This window comes from Pseudorca crassidens, chromosome 4 (assembly GCF_039906515.1).
Source record: "Pseudorca crassidens isolate mPseCra1 chromosome 4, mPseCra1.hap1, whole genome shotgun sequence".
Taxonomy (NCBI): domain Eukaryota; kingdom Metazoa; phylum Chordata; class Mammalia; order Artiodactyla; family Delphinidae; genus Pseudorca; species Pseudorca crassidens.
Genome location: NC_090299.1, coordinates 152,417,717 through 152,445,147, shown reverse-complemented (window position 1 = coordinate 152,445,147; position 27,431 = coordinate 152,417,717). Strand labels below are relative to the sequence as shown.

The following is a 27,431-nucleotide window of genomic DNA, read 5'->3' as shown; positions in this document are numbered from 1 at the left end:
TGGAAGGAGTTACACCTCTGTTGGTTTGCTGGACCACGAGGAACTGCATCCAGACATGATGGATGGAACCGATATCAACCAGAGGCAGAGACTCAGAGCTGAATATGTAGCAGGAAAGAACAACCTGACTCCACACTGGATCTGTTTCTTTTGCGTTAGCCTTTGCATTCTATTGTTTTTCTACAAGTTAATCATTAAAAGGATGTTGCCTACACCTTAAAGCACACACAATGGCCCATCTCCGGAGAACCCTGACTCCCAGGCCAGAGGTAAAATACCTTTGTTTAACTCACAGGAAACATGCTGACGAGGCCCACGCACCTGTGAATGACTGCAGGAAGGAAGAAATTAACACTTCCCTCCCAGAGTCTGGCTGGAACCAGGAAAGATTTGCAACCACTGTGGGATTTTTTTTTTTTTTTTTTTTTTTTGCTTTTCCTCCTCACCATCCCCTCTTTGCTCTATAAAAGGAACTAGCATCCAAACCTGGGCAAGATGGTTCTTTGGGACACTAGTCCACCATCTTCTTCGTCTGCGGGCTTTCTGAATAAAGTTTCTATTCCTTGTCCCAGCACCTTGTCTCTGGATATATTGACCTGTTATGAGGCAAGCAGTAGGAGCTTAGGCTCAGTTATAGGTATAGTCACTGGGAATAAGGGCTTTAAGAGTGACTCGTGTTTGGACATTAGGTGGCCAAAGGTACGGACTAGAGTGGACCTCCATTGTTTCATAGCTGCCATGACCCATGTCCCCTGCGTTCTCCCAGTGGGGCTCCACTCTCAGCTGCAGGGCTGCAGGAGAACCACACTGTTGTCAATGGTACAGAGCACTGTGAGATCAGGAAGGGGAGACTGACCAAGCCAACCCAACCAGAGTGAATCACAGGTCAAGCATGGGAGTGGCCAGAGAGAGCTTTGCCCTCCTTTTCTCCAGATTTGAACTGGGAAGGATATGGGGTAGAAAGCCTACCCAGAATGAGGAGAGCATCTAGTGAAGCATGAACCCAGCAGAGAAGGAGCAGGGCTGAGCAAAGCAGATGAGAAACTGGGTCGTGCTAATGAAGAAATGCCCCAAACATTTATCTAAACCCTAAATTTTCAATCACATTTATCTAACCCTAAATTTTCATGTCTTTCAGTCAAAGGTACTTGAGACTGAATTTGTTTTCACTGTTAACAGGAAAATAAATCCCAACTAAACTTTTCAATTTATTTCTTCATCCTTAACCCACAATTTTGTACCATAGTCACACAACGCATAACCCAAGTCTCACATTCTGCAGACTTGACTCTTGGAGGGCTTCAGACTGAAATGTCCATCTTCCTTTTCTGCCTGGAAAACTTTGATTTACCCATTAAGTTTCATTACTTGTTCCCTCCTTTGTAAGAATCCCCCTCAACATTCCCAGAGGACTACAGTGTTTCCAAAAACATTACCATTTCTACCATGACCACTAAAACGATTTGTTGTGTGTATCTCTTAGATATAATTTAAAAAGGTGTTTGTTAATCAGTTGTTGTGTTTCTGTTTTTCACACCCTATTCATTGTTTTGACTTTCCATAGAAAATTACTAGATAGGATTTAAACAGTTTGTAGTAAGATACTGGTGGTAGCAGTTACATTGTCATTTCCAAAAAGTGTATCCCTTTTGTAAAGCCAGTTTTTTCAAAAAGTATGCCACGGAGCTTCCCTGGTGGCGCAGTGGTTGAGAGTCCGCCTGCCGATGCAGGGGACACGGGTTCGTGCCCCGGTCCGGGAGGATCCCACATGCCGCGGAGTGGCTGGGCCCATGAGCCACGGCCGCTGAGTCTGCGCGTCCGGAGCCTGTGCTCCGCAACGGGACAGGCCACGGAAGTGAGAGGCCCGCGTACCGCAAAAAAAACAAAACGAAACAGAAAAACAAAAACAAACAAACAAAAAAGTATGCCACTTCTTTTCTCCCCCAAAGGTTTAAATAATTGTTTATTTTTTAATATCTCTTTTGAAATTTTTATCTCCTATTGGAGCACAGTTGATTAACAATGCCACTCTCTCTTCTGAGTAGGAAAGTTGTCATTCTCGAATAACACTTTGCTCATTTGCACTGTTTCTGCACAGAGAAGAGACTAAATAGTGTTGACTCCTAATTATGTTCAGATTTTGTGCACTTTTCTTGTCAAGTGCCTCCAGAATGTTTTCTTTTCTTTTTATTAACTCCCATTTCAGTAAGTACTTGAGTTGGCTGAAATAATCCCTTTCCAAGGCCCATAAACAAGAGTATCTTAAGGCTGACAATACTCTATCGTGAAGGCTTATGTTTTAAATATCTTATTTTATGTGGTGCAGTGCTATCTGATGCCCAAGGGGAAAAGTGACACAACAACAGACCACAAGTATCAAGACTATTTTTAGGTATTATTCTGGTGACCAAAACAGAGACATTTATTTCTAAGTTGGGATGTAACCAAAAAATATCACATCCTCTGTTTCCTTTAGTTCAACAAGTCCTAGATTGGTGTCTTATAAGCTATTTTTCATATGCTGTGGCACAATGTTAAGTGTTTTTATTCAGAAGCGGCCTGCTGGCTGAGTGCCCATTCATTGTATGACAGCATTTTCCCTCAGCTGTATCAGAACAACAAACCGAGAAGTTCACACTTCCTCATTAATTCTGGAAAACCCATACTGTGGATAGCATAGCATGAATCTTTTTAGGTCTTGACAATTTCCGGAAGTGTTTTATTTTATAACAGAACTCAAGAATATCCAAATTTAATAGCCAACAGTAGTTATGCTGAACACTGCGTCTATAAGTATCATAACTCTCTTAAAGGTAATCATTGTCTTGCTAAACCCTATGAGTTCGGTACTCAGAACAGGTAAGCCTGTCATTTTCAATGGTTTTTCATTTGATGAATGTATTCTTGTAATTGGGACTGTGAAAGATAATACAAGGCATCATTTTTAAAGTCTTGATGTTTCCCTACAATTTATGGGAAGAATTCAAATCCCTCAAGTCCTAAGGCTGAAACTTTAAGCATGTGAATCTCAGCACCCAGGTGAGACTGCTTACTCACATTTAAGGCAGAAATAGCATCAAGAGAAGGAAAAATGTGGATTAATAGAAAATGAAGCTTTAGCCTATTCATACTTTAGTTCCCATGCATTTGCTCCTCCACGTTTTGCCCTTTTATTAATGAGAATCTCACTCTTTGTACGTTAAATATTTACAATGAGACGTAAAAGAATGACCTTGGGCCCTGGGTCTGATTTCTCACCTCCTGCTTATATAACTTAGTTCAATTAATTTAATTTCTCTAAACCTCAATTCCATTGACTGTAAGATGGGAAACTGACTTTGCTTACCAGTTTGTTATGACTGTATTAGAGAAAATGTATAGAAAGCACATAAATTAAAAAAAAAATCCTGGTGAAACTCAACAAATAGTAGGTGTTCATAATAAGTCCTCAACTAACAGCATCCACCATGGTGGTGTTCGTCAACCATTGTGTTACTTCCTTTGGGCCAGACATCTTTACAAATGCTATCGACTTCAGCTATCACGTAAGGACCAGGAGATGCTATTGTCTTGTTGTTGCTGTGTTGTTTTATTTTGCCATTACTGCCCCAAGTTTACAAATATAATGTACTCTACTAAGTTAAATTCTTAGATTGGGAGCAAAGGTCACTGATATTCTGGAAAGAAAAAAATGACAACAGAACGTAAGAGGACCATGCACATTCGCTTCCCGCCGCTCAGACATGAGCTCTCCTGGTCACAAGCAGTCGTCCTACTAGCCCACCTAAGAGTCACACAATGTCACTCTGTTTTCTCTGAGCTTCTTCCTTGTCCCTTTCAAATCAAATGCAGCCATCCTTGCCTGATACGTCCCTAGAAGAGAATCGATATTAGTTGTTCTAGATATATGTTTGGGTGGGAAAAGTGTCAGATTGACCATTAACCAAATATGATGGAGAGATTCATGGGCCCTCCACAGTGGGCTTTGAGTGAGTCTGTCCTGTCGGTTTGCCATTTTCGTCCATCAACCCCATCTATTTACTGCTGACCTACACAGACGCGTAGCCATGTCAGAGGTGCCACGAGAAATATTTATCTTCCGAGACCAACAAAGAAAGCAGAGAACCTTTTCTTTTGAACTTGATGAGCCCCATTCTGGGTTCATCAGTTTTGAATCTGACGCAGCAGAGAAACAGAATGGTGGTCGCCTTGGTCAGCTGCAGCCCTGCCACTTGACAACACAGAGGGAGAGTCCATCAGCCTCCAGCCAGGGCTTGAGCTCTGATCCCTCCATCCATGTAGAGGGTTCCGAAGGCTCTCAGGGGGCACCAATCCTCAAGTGTTTAACAACGTGATGCTAAATACATGCCAGTGACCTTGTCTGTAAGGAAATTACAAAACAGTGTGTCCGTCTGTGAACGTAAGTACACATAAAACCAAATTTAAATAAATAACCATTCAAATATATAAAGCCCAAAAGAGTAAGTTTTGTCTAAATTTGCCAAAGGGACAGGTTTATACTGTTGTTAAGGCAAGTTAGTTAAGGTCAGTCCATCCTTATTCTCTTTGAGAGCTTGGACAAGTTACTTCACGTTTTGGGGTGCAATTATCCATCCTACATGGAGAGCTATACTCAGAAGTTTGTTTTGAGAATTCACTGTATTGATATGAGCTTAGAACATTTTTCGAAAAACATTCAATAAGTGTTAGCCAATATTCGCTTTAAAATATACAGGAAAGAACAATTATTCTACACCAATTTACATAGTCCAGATTCAGAAATTGAAAAAAGAGCATTTTTAAATTTTAATAGACCACAGCATTTGACTATAGAAAATATAAACCAAATGTTTGGATAAATGCAAGAATCTCTTTGGGGGTTGCATTTGAATACGTTAAAATAGGACAACGCGTTCAATCTTCCAGGAATTTATTCAAATAAACGTTTTTTAATATGCACACATGCTGAACTTCTTTCTATTTTTTTATCCGTACAAAGCTTGTTTTCAATTCAGATTTTCCATACCTGGTTTCTTTCTATAATTCAGGTATCAACTCAGACTTTACCTCCTCAGAATGGCCTTGTTTGATTACCCTATGTAAATTAGGCCCTTGCTCCCAAGAAATTCTCTATGACGGTGCCCTGTTTCACTGTCTGCGAAACCCTGATTATAATCAGAATACGCCTGGATTATCTGCTACTTGTTTCAATTGGTCTCCCTCCACTCTTGCTATGGTTGTTTACCACTTATCACCAGATAGCGCCAGAGTAGCGCCGGGCTCATACTAGTAATAATAATAGCCTCCACTTATGGATTTTGCGCATAACTTACTTTGTGCGCTTTTCACGTATTGACAATATAATCCTCACAACAACCTTGCGAGATAGATGCTACATTACACTCATTTTACAGATGAGACAAAGGAGGCAAAGAGTGGGAAAATGAGTGCCCATAATCACACAACTAATGAGTTCTTAAAGCGCACTCTGGTCTACCCCTGAGGAGGCACTTAACACAGAGTTGTTAAATAAATGACTACATGTGCTAGGTTTGGGGCAAGGAGCTGAATATACAGAGATGAATAAGACCTAAAGTCTCAGGGCACAGGCCACATGAGTCTATGTGAAGGAAAAGATATAGTAAGTTAATAAGCAAGATAACACCTTGAACTTATACAGCGATGCCTGTCAATTACATCTCAATAAAACTGGGAAAAAATAAGCAAGAGAGACAGATTCAGTAAATACTAGACATCCTTCGATAGAAGCTTTACCGGGCACTAGGAGAGTAGGAACGAGAATGTGGCATTTCCTTTGGTGCTGAGGTCCGGTTTTCTTAGGGGGACGATGACTCATGGCTGTTTTAAGGGAGAAGAGTGAATATGGGAGCCTTAAATGGGACAGCACTGGGAATCTCTAGGTGAAACATTATATAATACAGTAGAAAATGCCTGAAAGATATAAACTAGCTTGACAACCCCAGAAACGCTGCGTGAGGTTTGTTCATACCACTGCACCTCAGTGGCTGTATGTGGTTCCCATGCAAGCCAAGCTGTTACCATGGAGACATGAACAAATGACCCAATGCAGGCGGAATCTTCAACCATCGCTAAGCTCTTAGAAAATCAGTGCCAACAAGCATTCCTCCACTATAAGCAACTCTACCTTTAGAAAAATTAAGCATAGGAAATGACATCATTCATTTCAAGGAAAGTAATTAATGTAGACAATATAAGCATTGGTCACTGCTGTCAGCAGATAAAAGAATTTAAAATGTTCATTCACTAATATTAAAGACTGCATTGTCACTATAGACTATAATTTAAATGTTGTTTTAAAATTGGGGGACTTGTTTTTGATCACCTCAAATAGCATTAATAAAGTACCAAATTTTACAAGTCCTTTATCATGAAAAATGCGTCTATTCAGTTTGAGAACACCAAGGTATTAACATATACCAATCATTTAGGGAAAAAATAAGAAGAACTCTCAGCTTGATGATTGTTAAATTTGTCTCCTCTACAAGAATTAACTTTTAGTGAAGGAGGAGTAACGTACAGCCTTCACTGGCATCGTATAACATATTTTGGTACATCATGTAATTTGGTAAATAATTTAAATTTTATTTCCAGATTTTATTTTCTTTTTTTGTCTTTTTTTGTTTGTTTTTGTTTTTTGGGTTTTTTTTTTCGGTACACGGGCCTCTCACTGCTGTGGCCTCTCCTGTTGCGGAGCACAGGCTCCGGACGCGCAGGCTCAGCGGCCATGGCTCACGGGCCCAGCCGCTCCACGGCATGTGGGATCCTCCCGGACCGGGGCACGAACCCGTGTCCCTGCATCGGCAGGCGGACTCTCAACCACTGCGCCACCAGGGAAGCTCTTTGTCTATTTTTTTAAAGTAAGCCTTAAGCTCACTTTGGATCATATCGTTTAAGAATATTGTTCTTAATCATTCAAGAGAACTTAATTTGGTTATTTAGAGGGGACTCTGATCACAGATTTACGGTCCTTCCCAATTTCTTTAAGAGACCGAAAGCCTGGAAAGCTTTCATGCATCCTGCGAGCTGCATACCTGAATTTACAGTGACCATGTTTTTAATTACTTAGAATATGCTGAAGACCAAAGCTGTTTTTCATGTATTAGTGCACCTTCTTCCAGAAAGCGTTTGAAGCAACCTCTTGATGGGCATTTTCCAGGCACAGAGGGGGTTTTCAGTCAGAGGGGAGCTAGTCACAGATGTTTTGAGTGGAAAAGACTCAGCCCAGGCCAGGGAGTTGGTGGAAGAGCTAACAGACCCTGCACATAGGGTCCGCTATGAGGTGACGCTTCTCTCCTTAGATTCTCACAACTACAAAAGCAAGGCCTTGCACGAGGCCCCTCATATGCATCACCTGACTTGGTCCTATGTAGAAAAGGCTATCTCTGCACTAACAAACTAAACTCTTCGCGATTCATTTGAAGAGCCTACAAGAGGACACAGACTGCTGTTGTTATAGAACAGAGAAGACAGATGCCCAGCTCCTGAAAATAAGCCAGATCTCTAGGAAGTGCTCTGAATCAGGTGGGGTTGTCAGGGAGTTAAGGATAGAGGACAAAAAGCTCCATTTATCTTAGGTGTTTATTCCTTTAAAAGACACAAGAATATTTTCTTCTTATTCTTTTTTTGAAAATTTTTATTGGAGTACAGTTGATTTTTCTTCTTATTGTTTAATTGAAGATATATATTTAATATTTAATCGAAGCTGTATTTTTCCTGTCAAATACATTTTGTTTGTCTTGCTTTTTCACACACACGAACAGAATTCTTTTACATTTATTTTTTTCTTTTACAAATTGGACTGATTTCTTTTCTACTTTAACACATGCAGAAGGTTTGAAAATTCCACATACAATCAGTACCTGCTTGACTCACTGATACCACTTTTCAGAGAGAACTTTTTATTTCTCTTCAGCTACACTGGTGGTTACATGAATGACGTTTCTGGTAGACGTGTAAGTCAAAAACAATTGTTAGACACAACGCTCTAGGGGGTTGTTAGAGAGATGCTCTTTGTGTCGTATCTAAACTACCCCCCTTAACATTTGGAACTTTGTGTTTCATTCATTTAACCGATACATATTCTCAGGTACTTTGCTTCCAGAACATTGTTTGAATAATAAACAGTTATTGTTTCCTTGGTGCCTGGAATAACTTTCTGTTTTTCCTATTGATTACCATATCCTCAGTAATGAGGAAAAACTTAAGACGTGATTAATAAATCCTATATGGTCTACCTCATAATAATACCACTAGGAAGAGTCCTAAATTGTGAATTATTTATTCTGATAGTTAAAAAATTTCTTTTAAGTTGAAACACATGAAATTTATGAAAAGAGAAGAATAGCACATAGTTTTCAGTATTTAATTCCTCTGTTACTAAATTTTTTAATTCCTGGGAACTACCTTGAAAAGCATAAAATAAAGAACCTAATACATATTCATTTAATTATTGAATTTAATTATAATCAAAATATTAACATGAAAAAAAGTTAAACGGTCATCTCACAGTAACCTCAATAGTCAAGCCTTTATTTTCATTTGAATTTCTTAAAAAAAATAGTTACCACTTTTCGTAGATCACTCAGTTAGCAAATGACAGAAGTAAAATAAAATCCAGGTCTCCTGCTGTCAGAATAATACTCTTCACTGAAACCGTTTTTCCTCTATCAAGGCTTTTGGTTAAAAATTAATCCACAGTGCCCACAAATTATCACTATATTTTAGATTTAAACAATAAAAATGAAGAAAGTGGAGTTGACTGCTGGGCAAACCCAGTATTTCCAGTATCTTTTTAAACTTCTTTTCTCATAATATACCTTTTCTTCTAAAAGATTAGTGCTAACGAGAGATGACTGCTTGTTTGCTAAGGATTCTGGACAAAGTTGGGTACGTGTGTGTGAAGAAGAGAAGAGCTGTTCCAGGCACGTCTGCCCTCACACCTTGCGTCCAGGTGGGATCACATGACTGACTCTGGCCAAGCTGGTGTGAGTGGAAATGATATAAACTAGTACTTCTCACACTTGAGTTTGCATTAAAATCACATGAAGAGCTGGTTAGAATGTGTATTCCTGCGCTCCACCTATGGAGTTTCTCATGTAGCAGGTCTAGAGTAACGCCTGGGAATGTGCATTTTTAACCAGTTAGTAGGTGATGCTGATGCTATCCACCTCCTGAGAAAAAGACGGTCTTTTTAATGAAATCATTATTTTATGTTATGAACAAACAAAATAGTAATTTCTGTCTATTTAGACACATGAATACGTTTTCTACTACCATCAAGTTGAGTTGTAGAAGTTGAGGAAATTTACAAATTTAGTTTTTAACGTGGATATTTCAAAGGAGGAAAATCCTGTTCAAACAGGGGATCGTTATATGCAAAAAGAGGGAGGGGAGAGAGAAAGAGGAAGACCTACGAATTTAAGGCATGATTTCTCATCTCTAAATTAGTTCTAAGAAAGCACAGCCTGAAGAAAAAAATGATGCAAATAAAGTGAAAAATACACCAGCACGGATTTTATGGACCTAAGAAGACCTCTCCTGACCACCTTGATGATGTTAACTACTTTCTGATGTAAACTAGGACAATTAAGCCATCCCTAGGACACTTATTACGGCTCCAGAAATCACAAGCATGTGAAACACAGCTAAACAACTTGAAAGCAGACTCCCATTTTCAACCTAAAAAGAAGACAGAATGCTGGGAAAAACTCTGGCTCAGGAAACTTTCCTCTGGAGCCATAGTTACTCCCTTCCCTTTTGGCCCCCTTTTTAGTGTGTTTGTAGCTTCATCATTTCACTTCTGGCCTCATGTGCAAACAGCTTCTCCAATGCATCACTCTGTCTCCAGGGTTTCAACCCATTATTTCAACATCCTTAGGAAAACAAACAAGTACCCCCAGAGCAAAAGTTTATTTCACAATATGCCTGCTATTCCTGATGCCCTATTTCTGCTTCAACCTGTAACCTTTCAAATTAGGCTGTTTGGGGTCGCTTCCCCTTATTAACTTGAGTTCAAGGATTAGACTCTCCGGTGTAATAATTATTCAAGGTGGCCAAAAAGGGTTTTGCGTTTGTCTTCCTCGCCCTACCGCAGAGCTGAGAACTCTACTGAAACTTGTCATCATTTTCTCCTGCCTCTCTGGTAGGTATTACCATGATTTTGTGGTTGACGTATGTGAAGTAAAAAGAAGATGCAACTTGCCGAATAACACAGTCAACATTTTAGCGAAGCAAAGTTTGGAATAAGAGCCTCCCAAAGCCAATGAGTATATATTTTAAGGTATTGAACCTGATAGTATTAGTTAAGTTGTAAAATCCCCCAGATTTGTGATTGTCATGCATGGAAAATGGATCAATGATTTGTATTTAATAATCTTTTAGATTCTACATCCCATGTGGCAGATACTGTGTGTATCCTTCATCGTGATGGTACCAGTATATCCTGCTACCTTGAGATGAGAAGGAGATTGATGAATATTAGTTGAATCAATGTTGGAAATATTTTTTTAAATTATAAAATGTGCTTTTAAATCCCACTTATTCCTGGCTTTTTTTTTTTTTCTACTTAATGTAAATGTTAAGAGGGTAAGAGAATAGCTTCTGGAATAAGCCTGTATACCAACACTGAGTAAATGACCTCTCTGTAGCTCAGTTTCTCTACCTGGAAGATGGTAGAACGCCACCAGTTAACTTGTGAATATTTGTGAGAATTAACTATGAAAATTTACTTTAGCCTCTTAGATGCGTGCTGAACACATTGTAATCACTCAGTAACTGTGCTCTGTTATGGGACTTTCCATATGTTACTAATAAATAGCTGTTGTTTTTTTAACTCATGATAGAAGTACTAATCATAAAGAGATAAAAAGGATAGAAATGAGATTCAAGAATATCACAAAAAGAAATACTCATCATAAAACAAATAAAAGACCTCATTACTATTGTTAAAATGATTTTTATACCATTGTCCAATGCACATGTCATTCTGATAAGGACCTTAATAGGTAAAGTGGATTTTCTTCTTTTCTACTCTTTTGCTCTAAGACAGGAAAATAAATATATGCCATGTTTCAAGGTAGCCCAATCCCTAATGAAAGTACCTGAATTCAGCCTTCAGTCCTCTGAACCACACAGTAGGCCAGGTGACATCATTCATTCAGCCTTCAGGCCTCTGAACCACACAGTAGGCCAGGTGACATCATTCATTCAGTCACTACCACTAAGTAGAATTTCCACGTACTGCTCACCACGTGACTTTCTTCCTGCATTGCACCTCCTTTTTCCCTCTTTTACTTTCTCCCTACAGCTTCGTCAGCTCTTCTATTGTAATTGCATTTGGGGGGTTTATTTTTGTTGGTGGTGGTAGAGGTGGTGGTGGTTTTTTGGAGAAATTGCATTTTCTTCTCTCACTGTCTTTTTACTTTTCTCTCTCCTTAAGAAATAAAAATACCCAATAATACACAAGAGCCTTGCTTTGGTAGCAGAATTTGGGATTTAAACTATACAACCTCTGTAATCATTTGTTCTACAGAAGGCTTCTTTAAAGACTCATTTAGGACCAAACCAATGCTTTCAGGCATTCCCTGGTGACTGACAGCCTTTGCCACCCACCTTTAAATGAGTAGTTCCCCTGTCAAAGGCCTAGTCTCCCAGATAATTATATACAGTGCATCCTTTATTATTTTCTCCAACAATACATTGGAATCATACCAAATAAATCATGCGCTGGGGTATGAAATGCTGGTGAAATAAATGAACATGAAGATTTAGGGTGACATGTCCTGGGAATCAGAAGAACTTGTGATTTAACACATTGATCTCATTTGTTCAGGAGCTGACACTGGGTTCCCTCACTGGGAAGTAGCGTCGTAATATTACAAAGAATAAATATTCACCCGCCCCCATTGAGAAGATTACCTCTCTAAGAGAGTGGTCACTTATTTGGAGAGATTTGGACTCCTCTCTGGATACAGATAGTTTATATAATTGCTGAGCAATAAGTTAAGTTTTTCCAGACCATCCTTCCCTACGTGTTAAAGATAAAAAGGACATAACTCCCAAACCACCAGTCTGGCTCAGGTAAATATCATGTTCCAGTAACACTGGTGTCAATGAATAGTATGGAAGAGAATGCTCTTCTCAAGAGGTGAAATGGGAAGCTGCTTTTGAAAATAAGGTTTAGGAAAAAATTTTTATGCCATGAGATATGTTCACATTATGGTAATAGATGCAATAAATAGGATACAAATTTGGTTCATAATCACTATCGCATTATCATAATTACGTTTGTAAACATACGCACAGAAAAGGAATAGAGACATAAGTCAGATGTTCTCTTTGGATAGTGAGATCGATGACTTTTTTCTTTTTACATTTCTATACTTACAAATTTTCCACAATGACTATTAATTTTTTTATTTGAAAATATAAAACTAATGTTTCTAAAGATATTTTGAGTGTTAAGGCATAGCACGTAAGGTAGCACTTTCTGTCTTCCCTCTGTTGATTCTCCTTCAAATTTTCTTGCTGTTCTTTTCTCTCCTTAACTGGTACTTTTGCCTCAGATAATGAACACCAAAGGATTATTGTATTAGAATTACTTGAACTAATGTTCTTTCTCTTAAAAAAATTAATGAGTGTTTACTCATTGTAATACTGGCCCATAATATAGCTCAAAATATAAAACAGGAGCCAGACTATCTGGAAAGAAGAGAACCTCAGCTCTGACAGTTGTTAGCTGGGTGATCCTAGGCAAGTGGTTTAACCTCCCTGGGCTTCGTTTCTCTGAAATGTCAAAGAAGGCTATTAACAGAGTCCACCTCACAGATTGTTGTAAGATGAAGTGAGCTATTCTGTGTAGACATTTAGAATAGCATCTCACACATATTAAGTTCTATATGCGTATCTGTATTCCTCCAGATTTGGGTGGACCTGCCCATAAGGGCTGTATTGCTATACACATACACGTGTGTGTGTGTATATATATATGAAGCTTCTCTATGCCCCTGATAGACTCCATGATGAAACACAAGCACTAGTCTTGTTTCTACTAGGTCCCAACTCCTATCATGATGCTTGACACCTGGTAGGGACTCTATCCATATTTGTGGGATGAATAAAAGCATAATGAATATTACAGTCATAAATCTGTGTCTAAAAATAAAATCTGATATTTGAATATAGGACAGTCAGCTATCTGCAAATGTCAAGGCTACCCCCTTTTCGCGAAGAACAGCTAGCTAATGTTTTAGCTGAACAGTTTTTGTGGGCCCTTACACTATTGTTTATACATTTCAAGTGAGATTGTTGTTCTTTAGTGACCTTGCATTCTTTCTTGATATAAAGCTTATGTTGAATCTAAGGAAAGAGTCATGTTTTCTGAATGGGATTGACATGAGTTTCCCATCTGACTTTTCTCGGTGTTGCTCTCCAAGTCCATATTGAAGGACAATAGAGACCTCTCTATGCCATAGAAGCACTTCACACTGAGAAGTTCCACTGGCCTGGTCCCCTGACTCCGAGTCACAGAGCGTTGCTTGAGAATAACTTCACAAGGCATCAAAGCACAGAAGATGTTAATGACTGGCCCAAAATGGTCTGGAATTGCAAATGGTTCCAAGAATCCAAGGATATATTTTTTCATCCCATGTGCTTGATATTTAAGGGCATGTGTGGGGTATACGTCATCTTTTTTTTACTTGAGGAGTTAATTTATAACGGAGTATAACAGGTTTGAAGCTCAAATGAGCATGTTAAGCATACTTAATACTTCTTCATAAACTTTATTTTTATAGCATTAAGTGTGTTATGAAAAAGAAAATAAAGAGTATGCTATCTTAACCCTTGGATCAAGTTCAGAGTGTTGAGATCTTTCCAGTTCTGATTTAGTACAATCACAGGATGTGGGAGGGCCTTTCAAAACATTTAAGTGGGTCTATAAGCCTGAGACTGGAAATGAATCACAGGACCATTTTTCATCTTGTCAGTTGCCGACATCATGCTTAAGGAATTCCTACAGCAAAACATATGTCTATTCAGAGTATTAGCCATTCTGTTCCCTGATACCAAATCAAAGAAGTACTTCCTAAAAAGGAAGTTTGAAAAGACGCAATCATCACTTCTAGAGAATATACGTGTGTAAAATTCATCATTAGTCAGGGTGTTCACGTGTCACAAAGATGTGGCCGTACAAGAGCAGATTTAACAGCTCACACACCCTGGGCAAAAGAGACGTTAATCCAGGCCTTAACAGTGTTAAGATTATAAAGATACTATCTATCAATATCTGGATTTCATCTAGCATAAAAGGAATTGTAAACCTAAGCAGAGTGATTTTGATAAATTATTGCCGATTTCCAGACATTTGGAGGAAAAGCCATAAGATTTAGTGGTAGAAATGCCTTTATTTACCACATCGAGTCCAGTATTTCTTCAGCTGGGGCTGCACTTTAAGATACAGTTGGGGTGCCTTTTTAAATCTCTACCCCAAACCAATTAAGTCAAACACACTCATTGTGCAAACCCAGGCATCAGTATTTTTTATAGCCTTCCAAGTTTTTCTGCACAAAGCCAAGGTAAGAACCACCGCTCTGTTACATTCTGCTGATGGCCAGGAGGGTAGGCGCTATCTCTGGGCAAAATGAGTGACTAAAGGCAACATTTACTATTAATATGCTGGCACTTTTTAAAAGTGCTTTCCCTGTAGTAACTTTCAATCACCCTAATGGGTGGAAACTATTATCCTCACCACCATTTTTCAGATGAGCACTCTGAGGGATGCCACACAACTCGGAATGGCGGAATGCGGATTCCGATCCCTGTATTTGATGACAGAGTAATATTTATGTTACAAATATTGTTCAGATAATATACCAAGCACAATGGCAAAATGCTTGCAATAGAATGCAATAAACAAGGAGATGCATTCTGCCAGTAAACACCAAGTTATCGGCAACTGTCTTACCACATGGGCTGGAATTAAACATGAAAAAATAATCACGTTGCCCTCAGTAGTATCCTGGAAAAATTGTTGGTACTAACTGGACCAATAGATGAAACTAGCTAAAGAGGACCAAAATTCTGTATCCATTGACATATGTCTGGCTTCCAAGTGGTCCACAAAGTAGAATCACAGCCACTGTGATTCCAGCAACAGTGAACCAGACTGTAACCGTGCTGTTTTCACGTATTCAGCATCTGGGTGAAGCAATGCTCAAGGAGCAGAACTCATAAGAACAGAGAATAGATTCCACTGTGTAATTTATGTTCTCTCTAACACTCTGGAAATAGAATATTCTTTAAGACACGTGACTACAGTGAAAATGACCTAATTTATGTACAGTATAAGAAATGCATGTTTCCTGTCCTACATACTAATTCTGACTTCCTGCTTTCACAAAGAGAAGCCCCAAGCGGTTCACTGAGGACTTAAACTATATTTTACGCCATGGCTTGCATGAAGAATATTTCCTGTATTTAAGAAAATCCCATAGGTTGAAAAGCAATAGTGTGAAGATATCAGAAGCATTCTCTCTTTTATCTGGAGCTGAACAAGCCTATGTAGACCCAAATCTGAATAAAAGTGATCTTCTATAAGTAAATGTCAGTAAACGTGTTTGAAACAAACAAACTCATCTCTCCAGTGATCACCTACAAGTGTTATTTCAGCGCCATTAAAAAGAACTAGTGCCACCTTCAGAAGCATTTACCACCCACTGGTAAACCTACAATGAGGTCTTTATTACTTTAGCTGTTCTGCCATTTAAAAGAAAGTATTTATGTAGGGATTAAATGTTGCCATTAATAGTCATTTACAGTTCAGGGTGAATTAATGATTTAAGAGGAAGCTTTTCTATGATTTTAGGAAAGAGAACATTTGGGTCCTGAGACCTGGGAGGGGTGTGGGGAGGAGCTGACATCCAGATAGGGAGAAAGAAAAGGGGTATACCCTCTGGGAATGCCAAAGGCGAATTCCAGCCCTTTCACAAGTTCATCCTGCAACCGCTTTTGGTAAGGAAGCAGAGGACACCTGAGAAACTAGAAGAAGTTTTCTTTTGTTTCTTGATGATACATATTTCCTTAGGCTAATTAAGGCTATGGATTTTACAATATACAAAAAGAATAAAGATATTTTAATTATAGGTAACTCCTTTAACACTGAACAAAACTGGAAAACAAGGAAATTGAAATCCTTAAACAAGAACAAGGAAAAGAAGAAAAGAAAGAGAGAAGAATTCACATCATTATCACAGTCATTCTCATCATCATCATCAACATTTGGCTCAATAAATAACCAGCGAGACTAGGTGCTTTAAGAATTTTGACCAAAGGAGGTGAGTTTGCAAATGAGAGCTATATTAGCATATGTGAAAAGGTCACTGGCCGTACGAAAATGCAGAGAAACCACACTGCAAAATACATGAAGACTCAACTACATATGAAAATTAGATCAAAATAATGAGGTTTACGGATCATCTCCAAATGATAGAAATATTGAAATACTTTGAAAATACATTATAAAAGTATAAAGGTAACTTCAAGTAACCTTATGCTGAAGGAAGATGCTGATTCTGGTAACCGTACTGATCCAGAAAGTAATGCTTGCTTCTCTTGCTGTCACTCGATCCATTTCTCCCAAAAGAGACAGAAATAAGGAAGAGGGGGAAAAGTAAGTATCATAACCCTCACATATCAAAGAAAATAAGTTTCTAGCCATAAATATGAGGAGAAAAACAATGTCATCTCGAGAAGTTAAATATCTCTTTGTGAAGACAATAAATGTAATGTGACAACAAATGTGATCTTCCCATTTTTTGAGGAAACCTTTTAAGAAATAAATGGAAACGTTATCCTATCAGTTACTAATGCTGTAAAACAAATCTCCCAAATACTTAGTGTCATAAAACAATAATAATGCTATTATTTCTCATGATTTTTTTCTGCTAGGAATCCATAAATAACTTATCTGGGCAGGTGTGGCTCAGAGTCTCCCATGAAACTGCAGGAAGATTGTAAGTGAAAATGGGTCAGCTTGGGGGCGGGTCATCCATCTCTCTCTTCATATAGTCTCATAGCTTTCCCATGACATCTCTTCAGATGGAGAGTCTGAACTTCCTGATGGCATGGTGACCTCATGCCAGCAGAACTATTCATGTTACAGGTCAGGACTCCAGAGGGAGTGTGCCCGTGATCAAGGTGGAGGATGAATCTCCTCTGTGACATGGAATATAAGTCCTCTAAGTGCATAGGATATAAACCTAACCTCTCAATAGAAAGAGTATGAAAGACACACTGTCAGAAGATCTTGTGATTTGAACATCTTGGGAAGGAACAATTTTTCATAGTTATCTTTCCTAACCCACGTGGTCTCCTGACAATATGTCTTTCATGCTTTTTCCACTGAGGAGTTACATTTAGATCACATGCAAGCTTATTTTTCACTAGGTTATAACAACAACAAAGATAATAATAATATAATAAAATACAGTCTCTCACTTAATTCCATCATTACTTTCATTTTATACTTGCAAAAAGATTGAGCTTCAGAGAGTACGTAGCATGTTCAAGATCACACTGCAAACAGCATAGCCAACGTTGAAACATAGATTTATCTATTTCAAATTCCAGTTGCTTTCCATTATACTACATTGCTGCATGATGATTTTAATACTAACCAAACCAATCACCCTCATAATACTAGTTCATCACTGAATTTCTAATTTATCATTAGAAATTCATAAATAAATTTCTAATTTATATCATTAGAAATTAGAAATATCATAAATAGCACTCTAAGTGGAAACTCAGCACCAAACCCACAAAAATGGTGAACAAATGTTCAGGTTAGCCCGCAGAGTGCTTGCATGGTCTGCAAAGTTCAGACTCTTGGCTTGTCCATCAGTGCTGCTCTACAATATATTTAACTTTACTTACATCACTTGCCCATTCCATATCAGTTGTCACAGTTTTGTTTTTAATTTATTTCATCTAAATTCCTAACAGATAGCTAAGTCTCCAGTTGAAAGAAGAAAATACTCTGAGGTATGAATTCCTTCAAATTCCCTCCCCTCCACATCGAGCTAATCTGTTTATCTCTTTTCACTCTATTCCTACTTGTGTCCAAAGCTAATCCTTTCCCCTCCCTTCCCGTCTGCTCTGAGAATTTTCTTTCTTAATTACGTCCACTTATTTTACCTTCTACTTCCCTTCACTCTTGGCTCTTTCTCTTCCTTTTAAAAACAAACTCATATTTCTCGTCCTGGAAAAATAACCCTTCCCTAGTCTGTTCACCTCCTATTTAAGCAACTTCCCTTCTTGGTTTCCTGTCAAGTCTAAACCACTTATCAGAACAGTTTACATTGGATGGGTTTCACTTTATTATCACTCACTCTGTGACTCACTTTCTTCTGGTTTCAGCCTCTCATTTCTTTCAAGCCATTCTTTTCAGTGACGCAGCTCTCCATGAGGAGGGTATGATATTTGAATATGCATCCTTTTGTAGCAAAAGTCCTTCTCCTAGCATTCATGCAGTGGTCAATATTTGCCACAGATAAAGAGTTTGCTTGATGACTTTTATCAGCTCCTCATTAAAATTATTTATCCCCTTTCCTTTGTGTAGATACCCATGAGTGGGACTGCTAGATCATGTGGTAGTCTTATTTTTAATTTCTTGAGCAAAGTCCTAACTGTTGTCCACAGTGGCTACACCAATTTAAATTCCCACCAACAGTGGTTCCCTTTTGTCCGTATCCTCAACACAGTGGAACCCATTAGGGTTCCCTTTTGTCCGTATCCTCAACACTTGTTATTATTGTCTTTTTGAAAATAGCCATTCTGACAGGTGTAAAGTGATACCTTCTTGTGGTTTTAATTTACATTTTCATGATGATTAGTGATGTTGAGCACTTTTTCATGTACCTGTTGGCCATTTGTATGGGTTCTTTGGGAAAATGTCTGCTTAGCTCCACCACATATTTTTAACTTGGATATTTAGGGATTTTTTTCCTATTAAGTTGTATGAGTTTCTTATATATTTTGGATATTAACCCCTTATTGGATATGTGGTTTATAAATATTTTTTCCCATTCCATAAGTTTCCTTTTCTTTTTATTGGTGGTTTCCTCTGCTGTGCAGAAGCTTTTTAGGTTGATGTAGTCCCACTTATTTATTTTTGTTTTTGTTTCCTTTGCTGTTGCTGTCAAATAAAAAATATATATCACCAAGACCCATATCAATCAAGGAGCTTACTCTTTATGTTTTCTTCTTTATAGTTTCATGTCTTATGTTCAAGTCTTTAATGCATTTTGGGTTAATTTTTGTGTATAGTGTAAAATAGTAGTCTAATTTCATTATTCTGCATGTGGCTGTTCAGTTTTCCCAAAACCATTTATTAAAGAGACTATTCTTTTCTATTGCATATTTTTGGCTCCTTTGTTAAGAATTAATTGACCATATAGGCATTGTTTATTTCTGGGGTGTCTTCTTTTTCATCTGTCTATTTGTTTTTATGTCAATATCATACTGTTTTAGTTACAATAGCTTTGTAATATAGTTTGAAATCAGGAAGTGTGGTGCCTCCAGCTTTGTCTTCTTTCTCAAGATTACTTTGGCTATTTGGGGTCTTTCATGGTTCCATATAAATTTTAGGATTGGTTTTCTTCTCTTCTGGGTATATATCCAACTGAAACAAATTCATTATCTCAAAATATATCTGTGCTCCCACGTTCACTGCAGCATTATTTGTAGCAGCTAAGGTATGGAAACAACCTAAGTATCCATCAATAGATAGATGGATAAAGAAAGTGTGATTTCCTTTTCTTTCTCAAATATCATTCAACCTTAAAAAGGAAGGAAATCCTGTTGTTTGTGACAGCATGAATGAAACTGAAGGGCACTATGCTCAGTGAAATAAACCAGGCAGAGAAAGACAGATACCTCCTTATCTCGCTTATATGTGGAAGCTAAAACTGAAGTCTAACTCATAGAAGCAGAGTGTATAAAAGCGGTTACCAAGGGCCAGGGGGGTGGGAGAAATAAAGAGGGGTTGGTGAAAGGTTACAAAGTTTCAGTTATAAGGTGAATAAGAACTGAGCATTTGATGTATAACATCGTGACTCTCGTTGATAACACTGTATCATATAATTGAAATTTGCTAAGAGAATAGAACTTAAGTGTTCTCACCAAAAAAAAAAAGGTAATTACGTGAGGTGATGGAGGTGTTAATTAAGTCAATGAGAGGAATCCTTTTACACTGTATATGTATGTCAAATTATTACATTGTACACTTTAAATACCTTATAATTTTGGCAATTATAACTTAATAAAGAAAAAAAGATTCAGCCCCATGACTCCAGTAAAATGTCAGTAGCTTGGAGAGTCAGGACAAAAAGGTTTTCATGTCTCTACTTTTCTCTCAAGCCCACACAGCTTTCAGAGTATGAGTTTTAATTAAAATTAATATCTAGATGCTTCTCATGGTTTAGTGCTTACCTCTTAAAGTCTAGCATGGCAATTTCAGCCAAAGAGCTAGAAACACTAGGAAGTGCCATAAGGACGTATTTTATTATTCCTGTCTTGACTGGCAGGGCTGGCAGTCATAATAAAAAGCTACAGATGGGGTGGATTAAAGAACAGAGTTTGTTTTTCCCAGTGTTTGAGGCTGACATGTCCAACATCAGGATGCCAGCAGATTTGGTTCCAGGTGAGAGCTCTCTTCCTGGCTTACAGAGTTGCCTTCTCCCTCTGGCCTCTCATGGCCTTTCCTCCACGTGTGCACACAAAGAGGGAGAGAGATTTCTGTTTCTTCTTCTTCTTATGAGGCCACTAATTCCATCATGAGGAGCCCACCCTTGTGACCTAATCTAACTCTAATTACCTCCCAAAGACCCCACTGCCACATACCATAACACTGGGAGTTAGGGTTTCAATATATGAATTTTGGGAGGACACAAATCTTCCATCCATAACAGCTACCCTGTAGCTGGTCCCAGAGTCACCCAAACTAACAACTGATTTTGAGATTGTACTTCAATCCAGAACTGTGAACTTCCTCACGAGCTCCAAGTTTGACAGGAATCATAAATGGTGGTTTCTTCTTCCAAGGTCAATGTAAGGCTTGAGGTAGACATCATATTCCCCATCATATATAAATAAGTCTCTGAGATCATTGTAATCTTGGGTCATGAGGAATATTAGTCTTGGATATTTCTGTGGACTCCAAATGAGGACACAAGTTAAGAATAGCAGTCAAAGAAGTAGATGGCCAGGTAAAGACAGTGAGATTGAATGTATATGTCTAATTTTGGCGCATCCGGAAATGACATTAAAACTCCAAATAAAAGATTAAAAAAAAAGCATACCTCAAAGTATGTGAAAAGGAGAAGAATATATCAACAACATTTTTTTGGAAGCTGGAAAGCATATGGATCACAGATCCAACCCAATCCTCACTTGAAAATCATCATTTGGCTAGGGTCCTGATAGGACCAAATATCTCTGTAACTAGGGTCCTGATAGGACCAAATATCTCTGTAACTTGGGGTAAAGGGAATATGAAATAAAGATGATGCATTGAAAGCTGTTTAATAAGTATCTAGATACCTAGATCCCTTTTCCATCCCACCCCTCCATAGGATATTCCATCCCCTAGCCCAGGAAGACTACATGGTTGATATATGGCCAAGAGAAAACAGAAGATCCATAGATTTGGAGAAATCTGTTAAAAGGATGAGCACAAACCAGAAATGGGGGATTAAATAAACATATGAAAACTGAATGATAAATTCTGAAACTCTATTGTTTCTCCCTCTGGGTTCTTAGAACACTGAAAGCCAGGGATTCACTCTCTAGGAAGCTGGAATTCCCAGAACTTGAACTCTGAGCGGCCATAGAGGGGAAAGGCCTAAAGAAACAAGCATTGACGTTTTCCCAGCAAAGACTCAGCCAGGTGACCCAACAAAGCGACATGAAAGAAAGATAATGGCTTCATATCACTGGATCTGAGAGATGAATCTTAATCAGGATTCTAGGAATTCCTTAAGTTTACTCAGATCTCTTCAAGACAGGAAGAACTGGAGTCAAGATTGACTAAAGTAGGTTCTGTGTAAGGCTGGGAACATATAGAAAATATGGGTCCACACGGAAGGAATCTCATTTGGCACCTGTGGTCCACAGATCATGCTGCAGAAGAGATACAGTTCATGAGCTGATGAGGGTTGTGAAATGGCAGCTGATCGAAAGCACATAGACTGCTATTCCAGAGACAGCAATCAGGGCTGGACAAAGCTAGATTTCAAAGTAGGAGAGGCAGTTTCAAGGTTTCAGTTCCACGACTGCAACCAAGCATCTTATGGTCCCACAGCCTAGGCTTATTTCCAGGAGTCATACAAAGAGACAAAGCTGAAGTCCCTAGTGGAAGAGCTCAGAGAAGAAAATGGCATTTCCTCCTGCACTGCAGTTAGTCTGTTAATCCTCTCTCTGGGTAGGTCTAGGTTCATATCAAAAATTAGGTCCGAAAAAAAAAAAATTAAGTCCAGTTCAGAGCCACATGGAGCTCAGCATGGTGCTATAGTTCAGCACATGACCCAATTTACTCATTCTGTGGGGAAAAATGAGCAGGCCTTGAACCTGGCACTCAGTTACCTCTTCAGAGCAGGATGAAGGAGGTGGGGTAGAGAGAATCAACTGTGATTCTGGGAGGTACACCAGCAATGAGAGAATGGAAGACAGAAGATAAACCATTGAAGGGACAGATCAACACAGAAGATGAGTTACCAGCTGTGTCAAGGCGAACACCTAGAATGAACTAACACTTGGAGTGGAAAGTTACAGGAAAGATAAGGAAGCTTTATGAATTATTCCCTGAATAAGAGAAGTTCGAGGCTTAGGTCAAATGCTCAGGAGTAATTGTCTATCAGATCTTGAGGATGACAAAACAAACTGGACATAAGCAGATTGAGGAAGAATCAGAGACACAGTCATGAATTTCAAATACTTAAATCTTTATTTTATGAAAGAGGAATTAGAATTCTTTCTGGGATCTCTTATTATTACAGCTGAGTGTACCCCACTGAATTCTATGCCATGATCAGTTCACAGAGGCAGGATGGATCCCACTCCAAATGTGGTTCAGATGCGGCTGCTGCATCACTACACACGCGCTAAGAGGGTATGAGAAGGTTTATTGCCCACAGAATGAGGCTTTCTGGGGAATGCAGTGCAAGCTCCCAAACAGGTCTGAAAATGGCTTTAGAAATTGCAGGGAAAGAAGGGTTTAGCTTTTGTTGGAATTAGGCAGTGGGGCTGGAGCGAGCAGTCCTGCTGGCAGATCAGGACTTGCAGGGTTCAAATTTACTGCTGGTGCCAAAGGAGAAAAAAACCTGCATTTTCTTATCAGCTTGTTCAGATGTAGGGCAAAAGAGGAAGGTAAATGATGGGTTCAAAAGCTCTTGTCGGTCAAACATCAATAATGGAGTCAGATTCTTTATTACAATCCAGCGTACCAAGTTTTGAAATGGCAAGAGTTTTTCTTAGGAAGGAAAATTTCATTTTTGGAGATTAGATGGTGAAGAATTTATATAGGGCTAGCTATTGTCTTCTTGAGATTCTATGACTATATTCTTCCGTGATAAATGAGACAACTTAGAAACATCTAATTATCTCAATCCCTAGATTAAACAAAGATTGTTTCAAAAGTAGAAGCTTGGAGGAATATTATAATGTGCTTTGTACGGCAGCTGATATAACTTTAGTGTTATAAGAGATAAATAATAACTAATCAGATGAGCATTTTTTACCACTACTTTAGTTCCAAATCAGAGAAATTCACAATGAGTTGGTAGCATATGTAAATGTGAGCTGGGTTTCTATCACACCAAACCAATCTGGACAATTTAAGAAATGCACTTGATTCAAAAATGTCTTTTAAGTCTGACAGTTCCCAGATGTCAGTTTTAAGGAATATTGCCCTTTTAATACTTATCTGATAAAGTTTTAGAATTATTACTCATTTTTGCATAACACATTGTGTGCATAAGAAAATACACCTTGTCTTGTAATTATAGTCAAGGCCCAGTGTTTTTATTTCTGAGGAAAAAAAAGGGGGAATTAACACAGATATATCAGAAATAACACCTGCTAAATGTTAAAACAGAGGCACATGAATACATAGGCATCTTTACTACTATTCTTGTAAAAGCATATATATATATATATATATATATATATATATGTACTAACTTTGAAAAGATATCTTAAATTTAAATATTATGGCTAAAAAATGTTAACCTATTACTGAAGTTCTAGAACTGAAGGAGGTTGAAGTGAAATTTGCCAATACTACAAAAGCGGGTACTTAGATCCAGCTAGTGGGATGCTCTTCTATATTTCCCAATATTTTGGGAGGAGGATTAAATCAGGCATGTGTGTGCTGCATCTGCAAAACTATTTGGTATACCCGTCCACCTCCTCAGTCTTTGAGGTAGATCAAAAATCAGGTAGGCTGATTGATCATTTCCAGGGTCATTTCACAGATGGTTCCCAGGTGACTTGCAAGTTTCAGGCTGTTTCTACTTGGGACTGTCAAGGAGATCTCCTGTGCTGGCTTGACATAATCATTCAGTCCAACAACACGACGCTAATGAAGCTGCATTACCGTCCACCAAACACTGCAAATTGAAACGGCGAAAGTACCAGCCCTAACACACCTTCTGAGTAGTTTTTTGTTTTTTGGGGTTTTTTTTGCGGTACGCGGGCCTCTCACTGTTGTGGCCTCTTCCGTTGCGGAGCACAGGCTCCGGACGCGCAGGCTCAGCGGCCATGGCTCACGGGCCCAGCTGCTCCACGGCATGTGGGATCCTGGACCGGGGCACGAACCCACATCCCCTGCATCGGCAGGCGGACTCTCAACCACTGCGCCACCAGGGAAGCCCCCCAACTCCACTCTTGATGCATGGAGTTTGGAAGTAATCACCAGGAAAGAAGGGCAGAGATGGAAAGCTAGATGTGTGAATCTGGGACTGATCCTTGAAACTCTGTATTACAAAATTGAGTTCAATAAAGTGATTATTGGCTTATTTGATAATCCTGCAAAAATGATTGATGATGAACTAAAATTAGAGATAATAAGAAGTTTAATAACCCACCCCAATAAAAATTTACTGTTAGAAATTTTAGCTATATATACTAAGTGAAAAATCTGTGGAAAATACTTAAAATATAAAGGCAAAATTTAAAGCATATAATCTTATCATATAGTAATATCTACTGTTAACATTCTGGAGTTTTACTTCCAAAAATATTAGTTTGTGTGTGTGTGTGTGAGAACGTGTTCCTTAAAATATTGCTTCATGCTTTGTGTCTATAAATAAAGATAAAAGTGCAAATAGAAGTATGCTGTTAGCCTTTATTTTACATGATGTTATGCTGTATTTTTCCATGCTTCTAAATTTCCTTCAAAATTACTAATTTTATATGACTGCATAATCTCCTATATTATCAATATGCTACAATTTATTTAACTTTTACCCCTATATTTGGACATTAGGTTTGTGTCCAGGAAGAGGGTTGAATGTCTTTGTCGTAAATAATATTTCAATGACCATATTTGTATATGAAGATTTGTACTAATCTCTAAGTATTTCCTTTGGACATGAGAAGTGATTTGTTGGGCCACAGTATTTTGGCATTACATTCATACCCAAATTTCTTCACAAATGGGTTGCATCCTATGGGCAGTCTATCATAATGCCCTTTGCACCACACCATTACCATCACTGAATATTGTCTTTTGAATAAATAACTTCAACAATATTATACAGGGACATGAGACACCATTTCAAGGTTATATTAGATTTGCATGATTATAAGCCAGATATATTTCCCTTCTGTGAATTTTACCTCTAAGTTCTCTTCACATTTTGTTATTGAGTTGCTAAAGCATTTTCAATTACTATTATTCATTCATAAGCACAAGGTTTTAAAATTTTTTCTTAAGTATTTTAAAATTCTTTGTTCATTTTTCAAAATCAAGTGAGTTTGCTTCAAATAAGCAATAGTAACTCTCCAATGTTTTTAAATAAGCGCAAGATTTGACATAGAAAAAACACCCAAAGGACATTTCTTTCTTTCTTCTTTCACAGGGACCTCTGGGCATGTTTTTTATGTTTGTATCTTTAACTTGAGGAGAATACATGCATCTTGTGTGAGATCGGAGTCATCATTTTTCTCCGACATCCCCTTCATCTTTCTGAGCTTTCACTGTGCGTGTACCCACTCACGCAAAGACAAGGAGATGTAATGAATTGTGGAAAAGACTTCTTTGTGGGGAAAGAGTGCCACACACGTCTTTGGAATGGAGGGAATTTGACCCCAAGCAGACAGGAGTCACATTCCGTATCAATAGGGCGCTATGGCAGTAACTTTGATCAATTCCAACTATTATGCTCGTTTCAAGGAATAACAAAAGAACTGCTAAACTTTTCACAAGTTTCATTAGAGGGAGGCAGGGTGTTCATGAAGCAGGAACGGGTGTTGAAATTACCAATGCAACATTGTGTCAGGAGTGCCCGCCAGAATCTGCCCTTTGACAATGAGACCGTTCTTGACCTTTGACTAACAAACTGTGGTTCAGTTAAAACACTCTGGAAGTCCTCCAGTTCACATCTGCATGATATTGCAACTATGTTAAGAAAAGGGAAAGAAAGATACAAAAATATGAACATCCCTTCAGTTGTGTTAAATGGTGTAAGATACTTACTATATGATACACTCTTTTTAAAAATTCACTAGCCAATCAAAGACAGAGTAAAAGTATAAAAACACAGTTAAGAATAATGAACGCCTGAACAATATATTTTTTTAAAAGTAAGTCTGATGCATGTATGCACATATGTTCATTGAAAATAGGCACAGGGACCCATGTCAGGTGCATAAAATAAGATCATATGTTAGGTCATAAAAAGACCTCATAAATCCAAAAATGTAGAAGTAATACAAGAAGAATTCCCTGATCATAATATACTGAATCCAGAAATTAATACAAAATAAGAAACAAAAATCTTTCCACTTGGAAATAGTTTTAAGTTTTGAAAGTTAAAATCTTGACATAAAAAATCTTTTAGATCAAAGAGCTGTAAACTAAAACTTAAAAAAATCAAGAAAGTAACGATAATGAAGATACTGTGTATATCAGATATAAACCATAAAGAAAAAGAAATGAATAATAATTGAAATAAAAGCAAAATGAATGAGTTGAAATACAAAAAAGGGAGCAGATTAGAACCAATAACAAAATAATTAATTAGTTAAAATAAAACAATAAAAGCAAAGCTCGTTTTTTTTTTTTTTTTTTTTTTTTTTTTTTTTTTTTTTGCACTACGTGGGCCTCTCACTGT

At 38.1% G+C, this 27,431-nt stretch overlaps 1 long non-coding RNA gene across 1 annotated transcript; it reads right to left on the bottom strand.

Annotated features, from left to right (window-relative positions):
* Positions 1–1,932: 1,932 nt before the first annotated feature.
* Positions 1,933–18,327, bottom strand: LOC137224095 (uncharacterized). Its single transcript, XR_010943235.1, has 3 exons — positions 18,235–18,327; positions 16,586–16,671; positions 1,933–4,381 (listed from the first exon to the last, which is right to left on the bottom strand). It is a non-coding gene; the product is annotated as an uncharacterized lncRNA (long non-coding RNA).
* Between the last annotated feature and the right edge of the window lie 9,104 nt (positions 18,328–27,431).